The sequence below is a fragment of the Opisthocomus hoazin genome, chromosome 18 (assembly GCF_030867145.1).
Source record: "Opisthocomus hoazin isolate bOpiHoa1 chromosome 18, bOpiHoa1.hap1, whole genome shotgun sequence".
In the NCBI taxonomy this organism is placed as follows: Eukaryota; Metazoa; Chordata; class Aves; order Opisthocomiformes; family Opisthocomidae; genus Opisthocomus; species Opisthocomus hoazin.
The window spans coordinates 12,497,458-12,521,309 of record NC_134431.1 but is presented as its reverse complement, the minus strand read 5'-3'; the positions used below and the strand labels follow the sequence as shown (position 1 = coordinate 12,521,309).

Here is a 23,852-nt window from a genome sequence, read left to right as displayed (position 1 = left end):
CTGTTGCATCTGCCAGTTTGCAGCGATATTGAGCGCTGGAGCTCTGTCAGACTGACGCAACGAGCCAATGAGCTCCAGCCTGGATCACTGCTCTGACGTGAATGGTACACAGCACCAGGTGAACTGATGTGCTTGTCCACTGGGAGAGATCTGTGGTGTTTCAGTACCCAGGTATCACATCTGGAAAATACAAATGGTTCATAACTTGCTTTAAAACTGGTAGCACTAATGGGCACAGGATGGCAATTTGCTTTTAGAAACTTTAAACACCTTGCAAGCAGTAGTATTCTCTCTTCCTTTTAAAAGCTGTTTTTCCTTGTTCACAAAAAATGAATTCTGCAAGTATTTTGTATTTTTTTTAAAAAAAAAAAGGAAGAAATCACCAGGCAAGCAGAACTAGCTAGCAAGATAAGTATACAAGAACAAGCCAGCCAAATTTCCTATTAGAAAGACATTTAGTATCCTATATCTTTTTTGGTCCCAAGCCTCTTGCAAAAGCCTGGTGAAAGGGTGATGTGGAGATACAGGCTAACTGTTCCGGTGGGGCTGACTACTGCAGAGCAATGAGGTTTCTGCTTATCCTGAAACTTCCAGGTTTTTCAGCATCCTACCGTTCACCTGGTTTCCAAAGCATTATCAAATCAGCTTTAAAAAATTGCCCACATGGTTATATTCTTGCTGCTTAACATCCAGAAATGCAGCAAGCGATTCCCACAGGCAGCTTGAGTCTAATGGTTTATGTATATAATGTCAGAAGTGATAAGGTATCATTACAGTAATAACATTTTGCTTATTTTCTTTAGGAAAAAGACTTCAACCAAATTAGTTTTCTTTTCACCAAGGAAAAGCTTAAGGAATTTTCAGCCTTTCCTTGCACATTTTTTAAGTACCTGAAAGGGACCTCAGTAATTATGACAATTCCATGCAAGTGTTGCCAGGATTAGAAAATTTTCTGGTGAACGTATCTAAATATTGAAATATTAACATAATGAGTAATAATAGTGGATATTGTTTCCAAGTAAGGAATGTTTGTTCAAGTTTTGACAAAAATTTTTCAGTCCATACCAGTTTAATTGCTGGACCCATCCAGTCTAACTACATGCACAGATGGCCGATGCCTACTTATGTGTTGATGAGCAGGCACCTACCTGCTTTGCTGGCTCCTGAATCTTCCTTGGTAAAACAGAGAAGATCTTGCAGGAGTTTAGTGTCCTCAGATTCTCCCCTTTCAAATTTACTCTAGATCTTTTTTGCATCTGGGATGCAAGAACAGCACACAGACAAGCAGTGACTTTTACACTCACATTAGTTTGACAAATATTGTCTATTATGGAAGCTTACCACTGTGTTCAGTCTTCACTTGCACTTTCTTCCTTTTTTAACATTCTTTCTGCAGCATAATTGCACAATATAGGTAGCTCCCCCTTCACATCCCTGAATGTCTGAGCTCAGGATGACAAAAGCATCAAAACACAAAGGAACATCACATGACAGGAACAAGAAAAATAGTTGAATGTTTTCTGATGGAATATCTGCCACAGACTTTTTTTTTTATTTCAAAATGGGTATTTTTGACTGTCAGGGTTCTCAAAATATTTAAAGATTAAGGTATATTATTATGCAATAGTAATATTTTCACTTCATCTCTATATATGACACAGAAGTAGACTCCCTTCAGTCAAAAAAAAATTAATGCAAAGCAACTGTCTTCAATTTTTTAAAAACATTCTTGAGATTTCTGATTAAAAATTCTGAAGCATTGAATTTTCATCTTTTTTTTTTCCATTTAGTGTTGGTTTCTGTGTAGGATGACAATTTTTCGTTCATGTACTGAGAACAGCAAAATGAAATGTATATTACCAGAGACTATGAATTACATTGATTGCTAAGGCTATCAGGATCTTTCTAACGTACTTCACCTACATTTTTGACACCTTATATGACATGACAGATAATCATTTAAAGGAAAGTCAATACAACTCAGCATCATTAAGTGACTGAACAGAAATAACACTGTTTTAAAAGTATGCTATGAAAAGAAGCTCAAGCAGAAAAATACTGACTTATCTGCAGACATATCTACTAAAATGTGTAAGCTATGGAAAACCAGGATAGTTTAATACATTCCACATACAGATATTTGTTCAGAATTTTTTCACTGAAAAGAAGTACAGTACACTTTGATGGCTCATGTGGCTAAACTTATTAAAATTGGAATAAAAAGGCAAGAGATTTTTTGCAATATCAAATAGTCTCAGTTCAGAGTTTTTTAAAAAAGGGTTCTTTTGGTTTGAGATTGCTTTACTTTTTAGATAAAAAATGCAAAATGAGAAAAAAAAAAAAAGGGATCAAATATTTCCCCAGAAATTTTATCTTATGGATCCAGAGATTTTAGTTTTCATCATAAAAGAAGCTAACTGTGATCGCTCTCTCTGCAACACAGAAGATCTGGTATCTGCCCACCCACATAAAAGCACTCGTTTGGCTTGATCAGTGTTAACAGTTCATTTTCTGCCCTTTGACAGAAATTGTACATTTTAGTAATTTACAATGGGAGGGCTCTATTTGATATCTAACTTCAGTGTTTTATTGATGCTGCCTGTGTTTCTCAGTAAGCAGAGACAAAAGCGCTTTTCTTGCTCGGATCCCAGGCAAATTATAAACTAAGATGTATTAGTAATTACATGAAGATAGTCCCAACAAGTACATCCCAGCTCATAAGCTGTCAATATCCAAGCCACTCACCTTTCACTGTATATTTGTTTTGTGGATCAAATGACTTTAATCTATTTAAGTGTTACATTATCAAAATAAAAAATTAAAGATGTGCAGAGGTAATAAATGGAGTTAATGATGATGCTTTCTGTGCTTGGTCAATATGGGACCAATTATTACTAAACGGATTTCATAAGTTAAAACTGTTTAGAAAGGTGCAAAAAACTACAACAAAGAAACTCATTCAAGGCACATAAAATAGCAATGTTAGATGTTCAGGCTTAGTCATCTTAAAGGGAATTAATTAGGGAGCAATATCACCTAACCTGCTGCTGAAACTGAGCACCAAACTGCAGCATCCAGATTCATGCAGAATTTTTCTAATAAAATCTTTAACAACGGTTTCTATTTAAATACTATCTCATAAGAAAATCTCTCCTGATGTTAGGAGAAGGAACTGACCTCACTTTATACACTCCCTGAATGACCCAGCTAGAAGCATTAAGTAAATCATCCTGGCTGCAAATGCCATGTCAGCATTCGGATACATATTTTCTGGTTAGCCAGCAGAAGTATTTTGCAGAAAGCCTGACATTTATTGCAATGACAGGAAACACCATTGATTGTAACATGTCAACACATTCCAGAGAAGTGCAAAAATATTTTGGTACAGAGAGAGAGACTAGAAAATCTCCAGATTAATTGCAAAGAGATTGAGAAGATTTAATACTTGGGAAAAAACTAAACAATAAAGCTCCATATTAAGTAGGAATATCTCACTGTGAGAATGGTATCTCTAAATACAGGCCTTCAAATACACTGGGAAGTGGGCAACCTGACTCTGCATTTCAGTTTCTTAGAATAAAGAACTGTCCTTGACATCAGTATATTTCAGAACTTGAAGGTACATCCTGTGATCTACTTATATACAGTTACATCTACACTTTTCAAACCCACAGACACTGATTTAACCCTGCAATACCAGTTAACAGGTCCTGCATAGCCTAGCATATACGGTTTTGGAAACTGAAAAGATTAATTAATTTTTATTTAAAAAAAAAATAATCTAAGGGAAACCTAGGGAAAACTCATAAAACTAAACTAAATGCATAGAGGACTTGTATCAAAATATATGGAACAACAGATGAAAACTTCATGTTTATAAATTGACCTCATATTAGACTTAAATACATTGAGGGAAAAATTGTGAAACATCTGAAATATTTCAAAAACATGAACAATTCTATGCTTCTTATGTAATATATGCAAGTTTAGTTTTAAAAGTAACAAGATTACCATGTTTCAAACTTTTTTAAACCTTTTCATGAATGTAGCCCCAGAAAATGAAGATTCAGTGACTAGGGGTAACCACTGTTATTTTCAGTTGCCCTTTCTTACTCAACTCAAGAACACTCAAACCTTCAAGCAGGTTTCTGAGTCTCTGGGGACTCGAGAGAAATTTGCAATCTTGCAGCTGCTACCCGGATGCAGTTTGTCAAGATCATATTAAAGAACTATATTCACGTCATAATTAGATAACTCATTAAACATACACATTTTTTAATGTAACCATTGGCCCATTGCATAAATATCCAGTCTCACAGCATCTATTCAACATGCCTCTTACGACACAGGTGGTAAGGGACCTCTAACTGGAGATGTTCATTGACTTTACAACCTCTTCATCAGTCCCAGGAGGCATTTGCAAAGCTCATGTTAACTAACTGAACACAATTCCTAATATTTAAACAAGTTAGCAGCAGTAAATCTTGTGTCACACTGTTTCCCACCGCTAAGCAGAGTATAAAATTACTGAGCACCTGTCAGCTTCTCCTTTGCAGCCATAAACTTCATTTTCCTCAGTGTTGCTGAGGAAAAAACACATTTAGTTTTATAAATCCACTTTCATACCACTCCTAAGAACACAGCTGTTTGATCTAGTAGTCTGAAAAACAACTGAAAATTTTTATTGCTGTAATTTTCTCAATTTCATATTCATCTGATGGGACGTATCTTTAAAAAAGCCCCTACAGATAATTTTATGCATTCACATTGCGTTTTGGATCACTTGGACACCACATAGATGTAGACACTATTACTTTTAAATTGTGTCTTCTGATATGAAGAATATGATTGCACTGTGGGTGCATTCATACAAGCTGCCTGCACCTTTGCAGAAGATACATGGAAATTTGGCAATAATCTGAAAATAATCTAAAAATCTCTCCTTAACAATGACAAAAACCCCCTCTGTTTTCCTTATATTTAAATACAAATAAAAGATGAATTTAAAATAATTGCAATTACTTTTTTTTTAAAACACAAGTTGAAATGCATAATTCATTTTATAAATGTTGTTCAATTCATAATCTAAGTCACTGTTGGAAGTAACACTCCAGTGCCCTACAGGCAGGCAGCAGGAGAGGCTCAGGTGGTCTTGCATCTACCTGCTGAAGGAACATCATATGAAGTCGGTCTACAGCCACTACAGGGAATCAAGTTTGTTTTTTTCCTGGCCAGGGACTCACCTGCAGCAGCAACCCAGTGAAGCGGTCACACAGGCTCACTGGGACTAGTGAAACACTTCAGTGTTAAGCTTAGATCTTGTAATTCATAAATACACACAATTATGACATTCCCCCTCCATCCTCCTTCCCCCAGACTGACTTCTGAAGAAGTACAAAACAACGCACCAAATTGTGTTGAGGTAAGCTTGGGATGGTCTCTCCTCCCTTGAAAATTAAATAGCCCCTGTAAGACTCAAAGCGTCTAGTCGAAACAAATGAAATGGGTAACATTTTGTCTCTAAGAATTTCTGAGCTATTTAGGAATGTAAACTCTTGGACTTTCTGAACCCACTATATTTGTCTTCAAAAAAAACCCAATCCAAAACTACAACCCACTAAAAAAACATCAAAGGTTCTCCCTTTTCATTGTTTCTTCTTTGGTTGTTAAATCTTAACGACTCCTGAGCTGAATGACATCAAACTTGGCAGGTTTATGGAAATAATACCTGCTAAGAAACAGACTAAATTTTGAATTAATACCACGGTAGGATTACGAGGCAAAACGTCAAAAACATCAGCCTATTGTACTGTGTCCTAGAGCAGGATGTCATAAGTAAAATTCTTATAATTTAGCAAATTCCACGAAGCTTATCAGCCCTGGCAGGACAGAAGTCACAAGTGCGTGCTCCAAAGCACAAACTAATATCTTTAAGAGATACATTCACAACGTAGAAATACCATGACATCTGAGCATCTTTAGTGAACAATCTCAGTGTGGCTGGTAGCACAGAAGAATGGCTTTGCTTTCAGAGGATTTGCACCATTGTTATTGCATCAAAGATTATTAAAAGTCCTTCAGACACCTTCTGAGTATCAGGAAATACTTCTGCTTTTGCAAAGCCAGACTTACGGGTGGGGGAAAGAAAAAAAAGAAAGAAAAGACACTAATTTCCCTCTCAGATAACTGAAAAACTTACTGGATCAAATTGTTACGTCTTTTTATTAAAGACAGATCTGCAGTAGAGCAACAAATTCCTCATCAAAACAGTACCACTTTCACAGGATAAATTTTCTATTGTCTAACTTGCTTTTGACTTCTAATTTACAGAAGATTGATGCCTACCAATCAACCCTAAACACAAACCATCAGGGTACTAGTTCTCAGTTGGGTTTAAAGTTTAAGGAGTTACTGTCTGAGGTATCTGGGGTAACATATTGACTACCTGAAATGATCCTGTACTCACAATTGATTTAAATCACTGTGTCTAATTGCATCTGACAGCAAGGGTATGGGGTTTTCTTTGTGGTGCTGTTTTTTATTGGTATGAAATACTTCACCTTCTCCATAGGCAGAAGGTTAACTCTTATCCTGAATTCAAGTTAATTTTGGGTGTGAAGGGACTAAATAATAAAGCGAGAGAACAACTGCGGGTTTTTTTCCCAAAAAATATGAAAAGAGCTTTTTAGACAGGAATCCCCTACTGATTTACAATAGAGTCCTTCCTAATTCTTGGTACCACAGTGTTTTAAGAGGTACTACTCTTTTCAAAGAGTTGGCCTATACCTTTCATAGTGTAATCCAATAATGGGTATCTGAATTTTTCTGAATACTATTTGTCATTGAACTGTAGGTTACATCAGTGGAAATTCTCATAGAAAAGCACCACCTTTGATTATTCAGATAAATCACTTTGTTTCACCCAGTAAAACAAACTTTGGCTTCTTGTATTTCAAGCTTTAAGCCTGTCCAAGACTGAAAAAAGGATTATACGGTAGTTATTGAGCACTTCATCTGTCCATACCACAGACTTGCTGATCTACCAATATTCAACATGGAAGCTTATCAAAGTGATAAGGACTGAGCAAGAGTCAGTCCTGCACTTAAGACCAAAACAATAGAGAAGATGTATTTGTTTATTAAAAAATCTGCATCCAGAGTTATTTTTCTGGAGCTGTTGCTAGTATTCATTCCATGTTTTGCAATGCGGCTTTGAAAGATAAAAGACAAATCTGATGAGTCTCACTTTGTCCTAATCTATTCTCTGTAGTCATTTCAATCACACAGTTTGTAATTTAATTCTGCAACTTGTGTTTTGCATAGTCAGCCCTGTGTCATAAGAATTACAAAGAAACTTCACCATGGCTGAATAAAGGAGTGACTTTACTTAAAACCAAGTTGTTCCAAAATTTCCATTGAGGTATTTAAAAGTTTAAGGGAGGGGAAAAACAAGAAGAAAATAAACAATAATTTCATTAAAAAGGAAAGATACTTCTTTGTAATACTGGCTTTTATATATGCATATAGTATGTTAAAAACATCCAAAAATAAAAAATTAATCTTATTCTAAAATATCAGAATGGAAAATAAAGTTGTGATAAGACTCTCTCCCCATATCAATTTTCCATTAAAAAAAAAAACCAACTATTGTGTTTCTGTGAAGTTTTCCCTCTAGCGTAACACCCTACCTGCCCACCCCCAGAAGCTTCACACTGTAGGCTGGACACTTCCACTGCCTCGAACTTCAAGTTTAACCTCTGGAAGATTGAATGAGTCTTTTCATCTTCCTTTGTAGTTTACCACACATGCTTCTTTCTGATCTCCAAGGACTCCACAATTGCATTTCTTATCATAAAAATAAATACTTTTGCCCCACGTCTTTTCCCAAAGGTTTCTTTCCTTCACTGCTCTTCACTGTCAACATACTTAGAGTGAGGCTCAAGTCTGTGCCTGTCGTGATGTCTGAATGATGTGGAACTTGCAAGAAGAGGCAGTGTTTACCTATGATTACCAGGTACTAGTATTTGGAAAAATAATGTTCTTATTCACCTACATTTAGAACAGAAAATAGCTATGCACATCTGTGGAAAGGTGGCAACTATCGGCAAATAATAACTTTTCATGCAGTGGCCATGCTTGCAGAATAGTGCTCTTATTCTGTACCATTTACTCTTAGAACTGGCTGGGGAATGCAAGCAAAAAGAATAATTTATTTCACAGAAAATGGAAGTTTCAGAGTTCAGAAATACCCCTCCATGAGTTAGGAACAATTGCACATTTCAGAAAATAATGCTTTTTGCATTTTTCCATCCAAACTTCAGAGCGATTTACACATTTGTAACCCACCATCTGTTGAGTATTTGAGGATGTGGGGACCAAGCATTCAGAACTGCAGGAAATCCTCCTAACAGATGGGGACATTGTCTTTGTTAACCAGACAGCATCTGTCCTGGCCACCCTATCTGCCTTCCATGTCACCCACTGTATCCCCAGGAGGGTCTCAGCAACTCAGCAGCAGTGACAGGCTTCACTGAGATGGTCTTCTGCAGAGAGAAGCCTTTTGTATAAGCAGAATATGGGAACTGGCTGTAATTAAGAAAAACACTTTAAAAGGTGATGTGTACTGTTCGAAATGCCATCTCTTGGTCCATTAATGTGTTGGAAACATGTTCTTTGCTAGCCCCAGTACTGTCTGATCCTCCATTCCAATAAAATCTTAGAAGTAGAAAGTTATTTCATTACTTTTCCCTTCCCAGCAAACCTGCTACTCATGTCAGGTCGCTTTCCTTCCATTTATTTCCTCAGAAAAATATGAAACCCTCAACATGATTCCCTTTGTGTATGTTTTCTACTGCTCTGAAGTAAAAAGGCAGAGCAGAGGAGAAGATGCTGCCATGTCTACCGGTCCCAGTTCATCACAGTGCTGGGGGGTACAAACACAAATTGATAAAGTGTTTTTTATATGACACCCCGAATTACCACGAGTTACTGAAATATTACTCGTACAGTGACAGCACATCAACTACTGACGGCGCCCCAGAAACCCAGGTCACATCGGCTGATCCAATAGTCAGACCAAGTCTTGCTGTAAGTAGCCAGAAAGGCCCAAGATTTCTGGTGCACAAAAGCATCTTGCAATTACTAGTTTTCTGTGATCAAGGTAGACTGTGCACATTTGAGGAACACATCCCCAAGATGACGCTGGGGGTGAGAGGAAGTCTACTGAAAGCTGTATTTTGTCTTCAAATCTCTCTTCAAATGAGGGTTAAGTACCAAACTTACACAGCCAGAGAGCACCATGTAAATATTTGAGCTAGATTCACCAGCCTCAGTGAAGCTTGAGCAGCTTACACGAGTAATATATTCAAACCAGACAGCATTAACCTGAAAGATTTTCTTTTGGCTAGGGGGATAAAACCAGGCTATTAAACCTCCCGTCCAGCTCTGTTCCCAGTTTTTGTCTGATTACTTAATAAAAGTAAAATGTGCTAACAGAGACTTGCTAATGAGCTGCGGTATAACTATTGCTTATAAATTCATCCAACAGATTTAAACAAAGAGCAGCTTTTGGTTTTATGAGTAATTCCCTTTCTGTTCAGTCCTGCTATTTAAGGGAAAAAAGGAGAATTAGAGGATCTTTTTTTCCAAATTCCGTTGACCGTCTAGTAGTGCTCTCTTTTCCAAAACACAGCAAAGAATAACAACCAAACAATTGCGCTTTGGTCTCTTCAGCGCCTGTAACAGCAGAGCACTCTGCTCCAGGAAAAGACAGATCTTTGGTGCCCTTTCACATTTTCATTTTTGCTTTTGCTAGTGTAGATATGGGAAAGGAACACTACTTCAATATTTATAAAGAGAAGGATGAGATGGATAGTTGTAACATGTCAGGTGATCAGGCAGGCAACAAAGAAAGTTATTTTAGAACAATAGCATTATTTGCCTTGGTTAAATTAGTAGTTGGACATGCAGGTGAAATCGTTATGTTTGTATTCACATATCAGCAGACTGTGCCTACTAACACTTCTTGCATTAAAACTTCTTCAAATTCACAAAGAATTTTTATTCACACAGAGAGGCAGAAAAAGACTATAAAAAGTCCCAAACCAACCTTAGCCTAGCATTGTAACATTAAAGTAGCAACTACTCTATATATCTGAACACTACACACACTAAATATATTGTTTCTCAAATTCAGAATTCATTATAAAGTAATCTGAAAATAAGATCTTTTCCCATAGTGTAATTATTTATTTAATGGAATATTTTTTCATTCTAGATTAGCAAGGCACTGGTCTCATTTAGATCCTATACTGGGCCCTTCCTTGCATGTGGCTTCCACCCACTAGTGATATCCTCCTCAGGATCATCTGCTGCCTTGGAACTGGGCTGTATATTTTTTTGGTTGCTTCAGCTCCATGAGGACCTGATTTTACCTGTGGGTCAGACCAACTACATCTGTACGCATCTCCTAACACACTTTGTTAGGGTGCAGTGTCCTTATCTGCAGTGTGCCATTCCTAAATCAGTCACAAAAATACAATCCTTTTTGTTGCTGTTACTTACATTGGAGTGAAATAATACAAAATGCAGACCTATGGGCGAGTAGAGTTTCTGAGGAAAAGGGAACCAAGTGTCTTCGTCCCTGTGGTCATGCATCCATACTGTAATTTACATTGTGACTTGTTTCAGGTAAGTCATCTCACTTATACGCAAGGTATATAACATGCCATTAACTGACTTTTTAAAGAGCATTCTGAATTCCTGGAAGAAAATACCCGAAAGCAATATTGCTACTGTGTGTGCAATTTATGACTCAGATATAGCTAGAAAGGTAAAAAACACATAAATAAAATTACAAAGCTTCTTTTACAGGTGGTCACAAAACTTAACTATTTGAAGCCCTATTATGATCTATAACAACAAAGCAAGTGTCTGACTGTATTCTGCTTGGTAGCAGACGAGAAGATGAAATGACCTTTAATCATTGCAGCTCAAAATAAAGACCCAGGCAGTTCCACTGATATAACTACCCCGACTTTGAAAAGAAAAATAAAGAAAAATAAAAATCTCAGGAAATACAGACTGATTTGACAGAAACACTGTGTAAAAATATCTTGACTTTTTGTAGGGTGGAGAAGGATAGCTTTTATCTTTTTCCGAAATTCTGCAGGGATTTCAGTTGCTAAAACTGGCTAAAAGGCTCTTGTAGACTAGTTTACTATGTGAAAAACTTTCATTAGACAAATAACAACTAAGGAAATTATTTTTCTGTATTTGAAATGCACTTTAATGTGCATAAAAGTGTGATTTTCTTTAAACTTGAAAAAATATAACAAGGTCTTATGGCATCCTCAAAACAGGGTCCTTATGATGCCACCTAGAACTTCTGTTCTCATACCAGGTTTATACTGACCTAAAGTTTTTATTTAAATTTTGCCTGGATAACTTTAGTCTCTTGATACTACAGAAGCATAATGCCAATCTAGGCAAATTGTTTTCCTGTGTCACTTTCGATCTTACACTCAGATACCTCCCAAAACTAAGACATAGTCAGCATCTAGTAAAAAGAATTGTACTCTGTGTGTGCAGAATTTGGTACAGATTTTGCTCCCTTTTCTTAGGCAATAATAAGGATAATAAAAATATATTACTAACAAATGAAGGTATATGACATTATTATGTTAGATCACATAATCTATCAGTCTAAAAGCTAGTATTTTTATAAAAATGAACATTTTGCAAACAATTAATCCTTCTATATTAAATTCTAATGACTACTGGTATTAAACAGAACTCTAAATCCCAGGTTTATGTGAAGAACAAGAAATAGTTGAAATGAAGAAGAAAATCATGACTGAGCACAATTTCTAGCCAGTCAAACTTGGTTATCAGTGTTTTTCATTTTCATCTATGTCACCAAAATCAGAATTATCCCAAGTTCAGTGTAGACTGGTCATGGCAACAAAACTGACATGCTGCCTCACCTTGAGACATTGGCTTGAAAGACAGTCCAACAATTCAGCCCATATTTTATGGCAGCATAGTTATCAAAATAACACAAAATACAGAAAACAGTGGAAATGACCCATCACTTGTATACTACTTCTGCTTACCAGAGTTGATTCTTAGTCCTTTGTTCTTACTTTTTCTTTTTTAAAGCAGATTTTTGAACTCAACCTGTAAAACACAAAGGGATAATTGACAAACTGGTAGTTTTATCTTTGTCACAAAGCATTTTATAGTGCTTTTACTAAAACTTTTATGTTACTGATGAGAGTAATATCCATGGATTGCTACTTGACACTACCCCTTGGCCCTGTAATAACAACAGGAATTAGGCACAAAGATCTGTAACCGGTGTGTTGGAGACTCTCCTCTGTGCTGTGCACAGGGACCACTATCCAAAGCCCTGTCTCTACATCACATTGTTCAGAAAAATAAGTGAACACCTTCTGCTGCAGACTGTATTCTCTGTTTGACATTTCATATTTCAAAGCCACAATAACATTTTCCACTTGGGCCTTCCGAGCTGCAGTAGCAACCGCATTGAAGGTGGCCTGATAAATAAACCACGGTGTGTCATAGCCTCTCTCTCTCTCTCATGTAAAACAAGTGCTCTAATTGGGATTGCAGAAGTGGGGATCAGCATCTAGCTCATCATAAAAAACATTCACCTATTAAAAATGTATGTTGGTTATTCTAAAGCAGGCTACACTGATTTTCAATTTAATTTCCAATGGAGGAATGTAGGATTGATGCAGAAACCCTAAGTGGAAAGAGCAAGTTCAGATCTAGACATAAAAATCAAGCTACAAGAAGGAAGAGAAAAACTTTGCTTTTAGCTAACTGTTCTCACTAACATATCAGAATTTTTAACCTGTTTGACAAAGGACAAAAACTGACAAGTGGGGGCATAAAGCAGTTATCTGAGTTATGCACCTGTAAAAAAAATATTCACATTTGCTGCAATTTGTCTTTGGTGAAAAACTAAGCTAAGCTCAGATTCACTATAAGGGCAATAAAAAGAGAGAAAGAAACCATTCATACATTTTGGCATTAAACTTCTAAAAATCAAAAGATATAACCCAGGCTCAGCCTTGGGTTGTATCTTTTCTTCCTGCATGCAGAGATATGAGTAAGAGTTGTGTGCTTCTCAGTGATTTGCTTCTCCACCTTTATGCTTTCATGGTCGCAGACTGCACTATTACTCTGTTTAAATTCCCGTCTATTCTCTGCCTGTAGCCAGAAGCACCCAATTAACTGATTTGCAATTCTGAACATACACACAACACCCCTCATTTCTTTCTAAGCATATGCCCCTAGCAAGTCAGCTATCGTATGTGTTTTTAGGGTTCATCTACACAGAAAACCATCAGGGAATCGTAGTAACAGCTATGATTTGATTTTCTCTTAAATACTGTTTGCTTTTTGTATAACAGCCATCCAGAGAACGTTTTGTGGGGATAAACTAGTCTTCAGCCTGATAATATTTAATTAAACATTGAAGAAACAAACCCACCATACAGAAGTGTTCCTTCTAGCCTTGTATACCACACAAAACAATGTTGTATGATTTAAAATTTGCATTTTTAATTGTATCTCAAAAATTTTCATTGATTTATCCTCTCAGAGCTGGAATTGATCTAGTCTAGCTTTATCTTCTCCAAGTTCAGTCATTTCAGTCGCAATTTTCCCAATATGGCATCATTGCAAGAACTGAATTAGGAATATGATGTTTAACAGCTGTATGAGCCTTGTCACTTAGGTATTTCCTTAAAGTAATATGACATGTTATGCATTATAGGAACTAGTCAGAGTATTCATTGAATAAATTATTTGAGCAATACTAATACTGAGGATATTTGTAGGATTTAGCTGTTTCTAGTGACACTTAACAAGTCTTAACTGTCACTGGAAACTCTTTGACAAAGAAAAAAAATTAAAATGAGAAAACCTGAACGTATTAATCAGAGGTGACTTGAGGCAACATGATGAACAAAATAAGTATGGCCTCTGCATGCAAGAGAGGTAACTGTAATTGAGACAAGAATGTACACGCAGCATTTTGTACAAGGTGGTGGTGCAGGAACATCTAAAGCTCTGATCATCCCTATCATAGAAGAATTCATTCACACAGAGTCAGTGAGGGCTGTCTAGGGAACCCCAAACCCTGTTTTCTAAATTGGTCCAAAACCAGTTTTGCTCTTTTGGTCTAGCAGAAGAAAAAATGAACTGGATAGCACTGTCTCTCTTTAGCTACAACAGATTAAACATGAGTGAAGCCGATAAAGCATTTATACCTAAATTTGAATGTTGACTCAAAAGTGCGTAAAGCTATTATTATTAAGTTTAAGCTGAAAACTATAAGAAGATTCCTAGATGAAGTCTTCTCAAAAAGTGGTGGTGGTGTTCAGGTGGGATCAAAATGCAGCTGGCAACCACGTAGCAGTGGTGCCGATACTGGGACTGATATTGGTTTATATTTTCATTAAGGGCTTGGATGATGGGATTTGACACCCTCAGCGAATAAATGAGTGCACCAGTGGGGTGGGTACGGGGGCAGTCAGCGATGCCCATCAGTGGGTGGCTAAGGAGCACACAGCCTGAGAGGGGAAGCTGCATGAGCTGGGTTTGTTCAGCCTGAAGAAAAAGAAGGATAAGGATGACAGAGGAGGATTGAACCAATGCCTTCTGTCACCTAATGCATGATTAGGAGAAGACAGAGCCAGATAAGAAGTGAAAAGAAAAAAGGCAAGAAAAGCACAAATTGCACCAAGAAAAAATCCAGTTATAAGTAAGGAAAAAATTGTTCACAGTAAGAATGGTCAAATACTGCAACTGGTAGTGAGGTTTCATAATACCTCCACCTTTGGAAATACTCAGCTTAATTACAGTTCATAATTGAATCACAAATATCAACTGAGCAATTTATATTTGCTGTAACCCTCAGAACAGGTGCAATCTAAAAACTTGGTTTTAAAACTTACATTGAGTAAAAAAAGTGTCTACTATCCTTCAAGAAGCTAAAATGGCATCTTAATTCAGATGTCAAAGTAAAACTTAACATTTGTAATGAGTCATTTCTATTTAACCATCACAATCAGTTTTCCAATTCAGGGTGCAAAATACGACATGACCCTAGCAGACGATTCCTCCATGGGTCTGATGTGACTGCATTTAATACCCAGTACTGAGAGGGCTGAAGTGGTAGAAAACAATGCTAAGATTTTATACATCATATCTTCTATTTGGGATCACATGTTTTGCAAAGTAGAATGTTACTGCTGTAATAAGCAAATAATAATAAAAAAAACAGGTGATACTTAAAGTATCCAATAATTCAATAGATAATTTATCTGATTATATTTAAGTTTCTTTACCATATAATATGGACTCATAACATCTGACAGTAATTCACTCCACAGAAGAAATTTGAATTTCCATGCTTTAGTCCTTCCTTAATTATTACATTCCAAACTGTGAGTAGTCTTGTCATGTCTCAAACTCAAACTAACTGCCTCTGCCATAGCGATAGAACTTCCAGAGCCACAGAAAGAATTTGAGCTGAACTTTACTGAAAGGTGCATTGAGGAGGAATTGCACTGTTGTATCAGTCCACTGGACATAGGGATCCTGAGAAAAACTGAGTTGCTTCTTTTTTTAAACTCTGTACATAATTAGATTTTCCAAGTCATTATTTCCCCTTGCTGCAACAATAGTTGTGCCAGAAACAAATGTCTAAAGTCATGCTACTTGTATTATTACAGTACATAATGGAAAGACAGGAAACAGTGAAGGTATTCATTTCCAAAACACTCAAATGGCTTTTGGTTTAATTTTGTTGGGGCCTGACAGCTTAGTGGAAGAGAAGAAAATTATCACGGAGGGAGAGGTTGGTTGCACAAATTGAGTCTTTAAGGGAAACACCACTTTACAGATAGCTTTTTAGATTGTAGTTGCTCAGAGAGTGCCTTTCACTTAGGAAGAGCACTCAGTTTTCTAACACCTACACAAGCAAACCCAGAGAAGGATACCATAGCTGCATACCAGCAGTACAAGTCAATTATAGTCAGAAGGTACGGCAGCAGGGTGGGGAGATCCAAGCGAGCCAACTTAAGAATAACACCACAGCCAAGTGCAGCTGTGGTCCAGCACCAAATGTTAAACTTTCCCACAATCCAACACAAAAGCTACTTAGGCCTCTAATCTTTCTCATCTCCCAAGTATTAAACTTGCAAATTGGTTTAAAACTAGTTATCTATATTTACTTGAGCTGTTTTATGCACAATTAGGTCTTCATATGTTCTTCTAACACAAGGATCCATTACAATAATGTTAGACTCCATTGGCAGTCTCAAAACAAGAAAGATGTAATGTGGAAACAACCACATGGGATGATCCTCAGAAAAAGAAAGTATTAAACTAATGGTAAACTAGCGGGCTCATTGGATTTTGTAGAGAAATGAACACACATAGTGGCAAAACAGAAGGATGAAAAGTCACGGGATGCTAACCCACAACAGCCCAATGCAGCATTACATGCACCTACACTATACACTATAGACAAGATAGTTTCTTGAAAGACAAGGATGCTTAAGAGCAAAAGGACACTAATGCAAAAGTCCATTCTAATTGATACCTCGATATCTACACAGGACAAGTTCTGCCACTAGCTAAAATCCATCTGGAGAGCAGTAAAACTGCTTGTGCTGCCTCAAACCTGCAGCGTTTGACTCCACAGCACAAGGTAGTCATCAGTGCCACAAAGCATTAGGGTGTAAAATAACCTGTATGTTAATCTCATGCTATTTTCTCCTTGACTTATTTCTCAGCTCTGTTAAAGCTCTCAGGATGTTAAAGCTCCGTTAAAGATCTCAGGGTGACATTTGGAGGATGCGTCAAGTTAGTTCACTTCATCTTTACCATAGGCTCGAAAGCACATTTCACCAAGCAAAGGGTCAAAATAATTCCCCCTCTTAAAAAAAGCGTTTATAATCAGTATGAGATCAAACATACAAATAAGGTAAAGGAAAGTTAACCACATGTTATATCAAAGGTTATCTGCCAGCTCTGTACTTAGGGGAAAAAAGTATTTACTGCAATTGTAGTTTCTTTTTTTTCCATATAAGGTATGTATTAAAATTGTTTTAAAAATGTGTTGTGGCACATAGAGATGATTCTATCCCATATAGGAACTACTTCATTTTGCAAGGGAGCCCCAAAACAGGAGGGAATTGAGGGCTGTCCTAAACAAGGCACTGCACATTTCTGTACCAGATTGTGTGACTGCAAAATGTGTGTTCTGCCCCAACTGTTGCTAATCTGGAAAAGATGGTGGGGATAAAACTCCTACTTTCCTGCTCAACCACAAAGTAAATTTCTGCCTGCGAAGGACAGGTCTAGAGAATGCACTGTTGCTATCCTGATCATTTTAAGGAAAGAAGTAAAACTTCTATTGAGTTCAGCAGAATCAGAATATCACATTATTTAATGTGAAAAATGCGTAGCCTTGTGCTATAATTACTCTGCACTTTAAAGTGCTTAAAGTTTCTCAGCGATTAATGACGGTACGTTTTTAAATCTCTTCTTAGCTCTTTCCACAAGAACTATAGACAAAATAAAGCCGTGTTCTGATTCTTCAATAAGCTTGTTCCCAGTGAGTAAAGACAACCCTACTGCAAAATATATCATGGTTCAGGTAACCTCCTCACAGGACAAATATTAGTTGCTACTACCCAGCTCCAGAGAGAAGCAATTTATTTGTTTTAGCCTGGGCCTGTGTCACAAAAACCATTAGCATCCCAGGGAACAGAAGCTAAAATTTATGCCTCCCCCATCACTACCAAATGCCCAAATCACAGGCTATGCTGTCAAGGTCTCCCTGATTTTTCAAGGCTCTTCTGACTGCTCTTTGCTATGGTGAGGTAGCACCTGAACGGGCAGGACAGGGTGCCCTGCCACACTGGGTCTGCCCTCTCAGGCTGTGCGAAACTTGGGCTTAACTTCCATGTTGAGTCAAATTGTTGGTCTTGATTAAAGGTCCATAAGTGTCCCTCATGATATGTATGTTCAGATGATGTAACTGTGTGCCTCATTTCGAGTTCGTTCAGGCACAGGACAGACTGACCGGGCTTCCCAGGTAAATATCCTGATGAAGAATAACTGTAAGAGTCATCTTAGAGAGCCACTCAAAAACTTTGTAATTAAGACTGTGATCTTCTGTGCAGTACAAGGCCAGTGCTAAGATTTATAATATCTTGTCATGTTGCTCAAAGTCACCATCTCATTTTTATCTGTATTGCTGTTATCTATCCTTGCCTACAAATGGAAGGTTAAAATTTGAGGCATATTTCTGAGCACTTGTCAAAATTCATTTTATGGAAAAATGAAACATTCACAGGGTTTCTCCTCTAGTAACATCACTGCACTGAACAGGACTGAGTGAAGTATGTGGTGATTTCCTAGTCACATTCCCAGGAGCCAACACCACAAAAGCAATGAGAGACAAATGTAAAAATCAAAACTTCCACCCAACATTCTACCCCCCATGGAATCCGAAACATGCAAGATCTTGAAGTCCCAAAGCAAAGGGGGAGAGGATTCATTCTTCAAAATATTTTAATTGCGAAAACTTCATTCAACAGCATCTGAACACCAAACCACGTCCTCGTATGCAGGCACGTAGGCCTAACAACAATGCATTGTATGCTCCATGGCTGGATGCTCAGGAAGTTCCAAATTGAACCTTGAATTTATTTGGGAAGGAATTAAGATGTAAAGCTGGAAATAAAGGAGGACTCAAGTCTGCACCCAGCTGTTGCGTGTTTGTGCAACGCAATTACTGTCATTCTGTGCATCAAATACACACAGCTAACTGATTTGCAAAGTGAAATACCTACAAGTAACTAAGTGCCTTGAATATTCTCTATTGTCATATTAATTCTAATTTTGCCAAGGTAGGTACAATTCCCCACACTGCAGCATTTATTTAGTGCAAGACTTCTGTGATATTGACAAAAATTCTCACGCAATCGTTTCCTGGTAAGGGTTTTGGGGGTTTTTTTAGTTAATTTACCCCATGGCTGACAAACAGACTCTTCAACTGTTTAAAAGTTTCAGTATTATCAAACAGTTTTTATTTTTCTCTCCAAAACTTCTCACAGAAGGGTTTGGTTTGGGTTTTGGGGGTTTTGTTTTGTAGCTTCTTTAAAAATAGCATAGTTCAATAATTCTTCCTAGTAGAACACTGGAGTTTTAGAGAATGTATCTCATAGCAAACCTATAATGTCGATGCCTAAAACCCAGTAAAGCAACTGCCTATTCCAAAACCCTAAAGCCTGAAATTCCACAGAAAGTCAAATGTTTTTCAGATATATCCGTCCATACATTATCGTCACAAACCACTTCGGATGTTGACTCAGACTCTGGTTCTGGGAGAACAATCATTTCTCTTTTGTAACACTAGGAAAAACAGATTGAGTGACAACCCCATTTTGAAAGTCCACATATACTAAACTCCAATTCATACTCTATAAATGAATTTTCTTTTTACCACTTTTGATCTATATCAAAACCCCAGTGCCTTGGCTTAAGAAACAACACTGTTTTTTTGTATTCCAGTCTGTCAGTAATACATCTGACATCATTTCCCTTGGCACATCTTTACATGCATTGCTGATCTTATATGAAAATCACATCTTCCTCGGGAAAAAGAAAATCTGCGCACAGAGTGCTCACAAATGATGAAAGCTCAGAGAAGTTTTTTAATTACCTCCAACCTTATAGTTCAATGAAATCTCTCTCAGAATAATGTAATTAGCTACATATTCAATCTCGCTCCCCCTCTAGGGATTCTCATTAGTCTTTACTAGAAATTTTGAACACCCCAAATTTCCAAAATCTTACTATTTAGCTTTTCTGCAGCTACATGCTTCAAAGCCAGGTGAACCCGTACCTGGGGCTTAGCACAGTCCAGTTGCCAAGACTGAGGGTCTCAGAAGCAGCTATAACTGGGAGGGGGAGAGGGGAGCTTAGGCTACTCCAGGAGAAGCTTCAAAATCCACTCCAACTACACTGGGAGAAGCTATGAAGCTGCTGGAGCAGCAGTACCAGAATGACTTGGGTCAAACCAGGTTGCAAGTGGTGGAACACACAGACTCTACCTGGCTCCCACCTCCCTTGTCGGGCAGGAGAGATGCTGTCCCGAAAGAGCGCAGACCTTGCCGCATGCAGCACCCTGCAATGTAACTGCTGTGTTTCTGACATTTTTGCCATTTCTGTTACACTAGGAAAAGCAGTGTTTCACTCGGATAACACACAGGACAACAAGGAAAAAAGTGAATAGAGAGGCGCTTTGTGAAATCCAGGCAAGCACGATGGGAACTGGGAATGCTCAGCATACTGTGGCATAAACACCTTGATCTTATATCATATAAAATGAGTGCCAGAAACATTACATTCATTTGGGTTTTAAAGAAGTTCAGTGATCTATCTAGACCAGATAGCTGATAGTTAAAAAATTTTTTCAAACACTCTTCCACAATCATATTTCAGGTTTCCTTTGAGGCCAGGGATTCACGTCAAGTTAAAGTGTCCATCCTGCTTTTTCTCTGAGCAAACACTCTCACCACAGTCCTCCTTGCCTGTGGCTATCGACCCTCTTGCTTATCCTGAACTCAGTAATATATTCTCTCTTAAACACAATCATTCCACTACTTATTCAGCTCAAAGATGCATTCCCCATGCCCCCCAAGCCCCAGCTCCCTCATTCAGTGTAAAACCATCTGTTTGAAGGCTGGAGGGAAAGGGGAAAGTAGATAGTTTAAGAGACAAAGGTGATATTTTTTATATTGCCAAACAAATTGATCCTCTATGAGGGTCAGGACTGCAGTGTAGTTAGTTGCCTTGAGAAGAATTAGACACACTCAGTACTTAATGTAAAATGGATGATTCAATAAGTATGTATCACTGTATCATACATCTGCCATACTTAAATAAAAAGCAGAGGTTGCCTACTTGAAATACATGAAGTCAAGATTTCCATAAACAAAGTATTTGAAAAACTTGATATTACACTTGCATAATTTGAAAAGTAGCTATAAAAATGTATTCATTCAAACACAGCTAATTCTGAAAAAGGATTGTCCCCTTTTTATGCAGATGTAGTATGAAGAGTGTACACGAATGCTACAATATATTCTCTAAGACTGTGCTCTGAAATGATCCTGTAGCAATACCAGTGAGGAACAGCTGCTGCATTTTCACCCTTAAGGTGGGTGGATTTTAGTGCACAATAGGAAAGTCTCAAAGTGAGTGTATATCTATGTGTTCCATCTGGTACATGCAGCAGAAACGAGATACTATAAAATGAAAAGTGTTTCGACTATGCCCTGCCCCAGGATGAGCAGGAAAACAAGAGCAAGCTGTACTTCAAACCTGTTCTTTTCCCCACTTTTGTCTTGTCTTGACTTCTAATATATTGTAACATTGTCAGCTTTTTAATGACAAGAGCTCCAACTCATCTGAACTTCTCTTCCCTCAGAAGGAATAGCTCATGACCATCTTCTAATATTTTTATAAAGACACTGTAAAACCAGCATTTTCTTTGTAATAAAAGAACAGCAACTAAGTGAAAACTGAGAAGGTGTTAAAATAAAAGCTTTGTTTTATATATTTTCCGTCAAATTCCATCAACTTCCTTCCCTTTTTTTTTTTTTTGAAACTTTTAAATTCCATATAGGCACAGGTTACTGGTCCGAGGATTTAGTAGTAGAAGCTCTGAACTTGAACACTGTATCACTTCAATATTTCTCATTTCCTGAATGTAAAAAATTCTATCAAAGTACCATCGAAAATGAACCAAAAATGATCCTCACTTTTAGGTGCTATCATTACATCAAGTAAGAAATACATCATACAACAATTTTAAAGGTGTTAATTTTTTATAACCACAATATCATAGTAAACAAAGCCCTACATCCAGCTAGCGTACCTCTTTCTACATTTCTATTCATTGTAAATTGCCATGTTTCTGTCATATTTATTTCTCTTTGTTCTGTGTCTGTTACCTCTTATAAAAAAGATACAAACACTTCATCAATTTTTAAAAAACTTCCAAAATTCCTGCTGGATGTGCCTCATGTGGAAATACTTTCTTAGCAATTTCCAAGCCCTACTGAGTGTTCACTCTCTAGAACTCCTAATTGTAGCATTTAGAAATGTATTTATCCATTATATACCTCTTATAATTTCTTTTCACATACAGAAACAAGAAATAAAATTGACCATCATACACATTTAGATTCATTTTATGCTTGCTACAGAAGCAATTTTAGCATTTTCTCTATTAAAAAATGTAATTCTTTTACACCCAATTCTGGAACATCCAGGGAGAAATCCTACCACAAAGTTCAGCTAAAACAGAAATACTAAATCTAATGTTGGAATGTCAAAACCCAAATGTTAATAGTGACCTTTTGAAAAGGTGCATGAATAACATATTATATATAAGGTTTTACAACCACAGTTATTTAGCACATTGATTTTCCACTAGATTGCAAAGATATCAGATGGTCTTCACCACAACAAACTCTACAGAAGCAAGAGCCCAGCTACATCTTTGTTAGTGCTGCCTTTTACCTGTAAGTTAAACACACAGCAAATTACAGTAGATATAGCTCCAGAGTGCAATATTCTGTATCCTCATCAACACCTGGCATTTTTTTGTGGCAATTAGTCTATTTTCAGTGAGTTTCCACAGAGTGAGGTGACTGGCAAGTCTTTCACTCCAGTTCTTTGAGGACTGTGCCCAGGCATTTCCACACAACGCCATGTGCAAATATGAAACATTGCCAGCAAATGAGCTCAGAACAACATCCCGGTATCACGGCAGCCCAGGGCTGTGCTGACACTGCTTGACTGGTAAGAGACGCAGGGAAAAACACGTCTCTGGTGAATGCCAAACAGATTCATCATTTCAACAGATCTCTGCTCTCTCTGAAGTCAAATTTGCGATTAATTCACTGTCAGCAGGATCCAACTTACAATAAAAATCAACAGCCACAGAAAGACGGGAAAAAATGGAGAGAAATTAAAGACTGCCAGATGAGAACACGGAGCAGACTCAGGGTACAGCCTACTCACATGGTGCAGAGTGGGGAACGTATTGCCTTAGCCAGGTTATAGAGCGACATAAAATGGTACTGCCATTATGACAGCAGTTGGTATTGGCAAAGCTGCGTCTTGTTAAAGGTGTTCACATTCTCCAAGCTTTATGTGGAAATCACATTACTCCTACCTCCATATTCATCTGTCACAGCAGCACGCACAGGCCTTGCTCGGGCCCGGCTGCAGGTTCCTTTGTGTGCAGCTCAACAAATCTGTCTTGCTGCCTTTGTATTCCAATGGCAAAATACCCATTCTAAGAGACCGTTACAGCCATGAACATGTGGATGTAGGGAGTACCCTTTTCCATAAGGTTACAGTTTTTATCTGCTGGTATTTATAGATGAACTTTCGTACTTGGAGTCAATGGTTTCATGGCCTGGTTGCTCAGCAGCGGCACAGGCAGGCCCTGAGCAGCAAAGCAGCAGCCCTCAACTCTGCAAACAAAAGCATTTACATACAGCAGTCAAAGAAGTGCCCCAGCTTCAAAGTTTATTAATTGTTTTGTTTTGTTGTGAGGTTTGCTTTTTTGCTGGATCAGCACCCTGGGCTGGCTCAGTGTGAGGCTGGCTTCTGTGAAGGGGCAGGAACGAGTCCCCGGCTTCTTCACCCCATGCTTGAGCCCGACTCAGTATCCACCTCTGTGAGAACTGATGCGTGCTTGGCTAGGTTTTCTGCCAAACACCATA

General features: G+C 37.7%; 1 long non-coding RNA gene across 1 annotated transcript in view; it reads right to left on the bottom strand.

The window, feature by feature from the left end:
• Positions 1–23,852, bottom strand: part of LOC142363546 (uncharacterized) — a 107,898-nt gene that overhangs the window by 13,923 nt on the left and 70,123 nt on the right. The window contains exon 2 of the long non-coding RNA XR_012765802.1: positions 12,114–12,177. This is a non-coding gene — a long non-coding RNA (uncharacterized LOC142363546). The remainder of the gene's footprint in view (positions 1–12,113; positions 12,178–23,852) is intronic.